Source organism: Rhagoletis pomonella, unplaced genomic scaffold, assembly GCF_013731165.1.
Source record: "Rhagoletis pomonella isolate Grant_MI unplaced genomic scaffold, Rhpom_1.0 Rhpom_scaffold_13991, whole genome shotgun sequence".
NCBI classification, from domain to species: domain Eukaryota; kingdom Metazoa; phylum Arthropoda; class Insecta; order Diptera; family Tephritidae; genus Rhagoletis; species Rhagoletis pomonella.
The window spans coordinates 1-3,173 of NW_023472518.1; the positions used below are offsets into that span (position 1 = coordinate 1).

Sequence of the window (3,173 nt, forward strand, 5' to 3'; positions counted from 1 at the left end):
TTAGCTTTATGTTCTGTTGCGACTTTACTTCACAGTAGCAATTGATTGACCTTGTGGATTGCTATTTTTCCATATTTGTAATGCTTCCATTTAAACATCTTTGTTCAGAATTGCTTGTTTACGAAACGTTTGGCATAAGTTGAAATCATAGGGATGCCGTTTTCTTCCGTTTCTCAGTGGATTTTATACTTGAAAAGGCACCAAAATATGTATGCAATACTTCTACATATCTTCGTTTAAAGCACAAAACCGCGCATCAAGGAAATGCAAAACCTCGTATGGGAGGTTGCCTAAATTTTATAGGAGAGAGTGAAACTGGTCCCAATTAAAACCGGTTCTCTCTTTTAAACTTAAAAATCTTCTCTCCTTATGTCTAAGTCGATATTTTATTATATCGATATTTTATTATAAATGGCTAAGGGCTTGATGTCAGGAGCTTCCGATGACCAAATATCTTTTTTGGCACAAATTTCAGTTCCGAGGTTTTGCAGAACCACGATACGCGCTTTTGTACTTTAAATGACGAATATGTATATCGCTTGAACAATATGTTAGTGTTTGGCCTAGCTTCTCCTCCGATATTCCGCGTGCGTGATTTTGTCACACAAAGTAAAGGACAGTTTTACGCCGACTCCGAACGGCAATTGTATTTTAATGAGAAGTTGTTTCCATGACAGAATACACTCGGAGGTTTACTATTACCAACAGAGGGGCAACCACTATTAGAAAAACTGGGCTTGAACTCAGGCTCTGCGTAATGCTCTACAGCAGCCGCCACTACTTTTACATATATTGCTGGTATATTCAAAATACTATCCCGAACTTCGGAGTGTATGTATGTAATATAAAAAAGAATGAGAGGTACTATAAGAAAATGTACCCAAAATTCTGGAGCAAATGGAAAAATGCTCATTGAAAATAGTTCACATGTATAAATTAAAAGATATAACTTAATAGGTTACAGCGCTAAACAAAAGGAAAAGCTAGAAAAAATAGCAATGCGGTTTGAAGGAAACATGAAGCCATAAAATGCTTGTTTGTTTCGTTAATACTCTGAACTTTGTAAGATATGGCACTCTATTATTTGCAGTAGTTTGCTAATATTCACTAATGGTTCTAAAATCGCAAACATTTTCGTGGGATGTTTTTGTTTGATTTCGAATTGAAAATACATTACGATCATATTGTACCGAAATAAGTGCGGTATCCCTGCATTTTTATAAAAGCCAGAAAGAAGCATAAACTGTATGAAAAAATGAAATGGAGAAGTATACATGCCTTCTATAATTTTGACTTATATGTATATTTGGCTTTGGCTTTGTGTAAACAACAAAAAATACAAATTTTAATTTCTTTGCCAGCTTTGAAAATATAGGCTTATTGTTACTTAAACGTGATATAAAGCTCATTAAAATGTTCTGTAATGTCTTGTTGTAAGTTTGTTATCATAGTTCTTCGTATTTTTATTGTCCACTAAACGTGAGTGGCTTCAATTTAAAAAGTTCTAGTACAAAGAATTTCTTTGTTTTGAATTGGTATGTTTATTGCATCGTATATACTTACAAGTATGGAATCCTATGCCCCTTTTTGTCTATTCTCTTTCTAACAACGGACGTGCCTGCCAAACAGCGGACGTGCCTGCCAAACTGAAAAGCATGATGGCGGCAGTGTTTGACAGGCACGTTCGACGATGCGAACGGCAATGGAAGGTAAGAAATGGAAGATGGATGACATGAGAATGAAATAATTATGAAATAGCAGAATGTCGAAGCAAAAAACGAATTTGAGAAATGTGACAATGCGAATGACGTTAAATGAAAGAAATGTAAAATAGCGAAATGTCGAAATAGAAGAAATAGATGACAGGCTCGTATTCAAGGGTTTCGTGAAACAAAAAGTGTTGCTGTGTTGCGCCATAAAATATTTAAATACTTTTTTAATGTGGTTAAATTGAATCATACGCTTTTTTAATTAGTTGGCAAAAGTAAGTTGGAGCTTAAACTCACATTTAATGCATGAGGTCCAATATCTTTACTGCTACCTTGTGTTGCGTCCAGTAAATAGTGGCCAATTTTTACGAGTGCCTGTGGGCCTCTGCCAGTAGCTGCAGCTGCGGCGGCACGTGATTGTGGCATAACGTTGATGTAAGCGTAAAATAAAAAAAGGTTTGGTAAGGTTTTTCGGGCCGCTGCTTAGGCCACAATCGCAAATGCACCCACACATGCGTACGTGCTGCGTAGAGACGTAAATTATAGTTTTCCCCGAGCTCCAGTTTCTTATCGCACTATTATTTCCCTTATTACTTATAATTCTCTGCCACGATTTGCGCTGCTCGGGCCACGGCTGCTTGTACAAGAAAATAAACCATTTGTTTAAACGATGATCATCTTACTTGTCCGTATGTCGCTCTGGAAAGAAATATATATTAAATTATATGTTTTCTTAAAAATAAATGCAAATTTACCTAATTTTTCCACCGGCAGGCACGAATATGATGTTCAAAACAAAAGCAATGACAACGAATTTCACACACATTGATGTATTTTAGCGCAAAACGATAAGTTTCACAAATATTTTAAATTATTGCCTGGAACATACACATTCATCGTTATTATTGGAAATGCAAGACTTGGCACGCATTTTTAATTTCTTTTTTATTGAATTCAAATGAATAAAAACACATTTTTCTAAAATAATTCTCAATTTACATTTTAAAGTTTTTTCTGAAACTTGAATGTAACTCTGTGCGGAGAATGAGAGAATTGAAAATCAGGTGATCTCAGCTGTTTTCAAATGTAAACAAACAAAATGGCGCTTTCCATACTTGTAAGCCTATACAATGGTTTATTGCTTTTAATTTTTAAAATTCATACTTTTGACATGTATGTGAATGGCGGAGTTGCCGCTTTCCTCCTTTTCGGTGGGTTTTTTATATTAAAAAGGCATCAAAATGGGAAAAACCCCCCCTTGGTATCTCTGCATCTGTTAAACTTTTTATGGGAAGATGTATGAAAATTCAACTTGCTATAATTTCATATGCTTAACAGTATCACAACAGTATGTTTACAGTATCTCCCCATAACTTTTCATATGAAAAAATTTATTATATGCATCCCACTCGATATCATTGAATTCCTCATTAGAACATGTAGTCCCTCTATTTTAGCGTATCA

The 3,173-nt window shown here is 35.1% G+C and overlaps 1 long non-coding RNA gene across 1 annotated transcript; it reads right to left on the reverse strand.

Annotated features, from left to right (window-relative positions):
- Positions 1-2,097: 2,097 nt before the first annotated feature.
- Positions 2,098-2,506, reverse strand: LOC118757057. Its single transcript, XR_004995179.1, has 2 exons — positions 2,465-2,506; positions 2,098-2,408 (listed from the first exon to the last, which is right to left on the reverse strand). It is a non-coding gene; the product is annotated as an uncharacterized LOC118757057 (long non-coding RNA).
- Between the last annotated feature and the right edge of the window lie 667 nt (positions 2,507-3,173).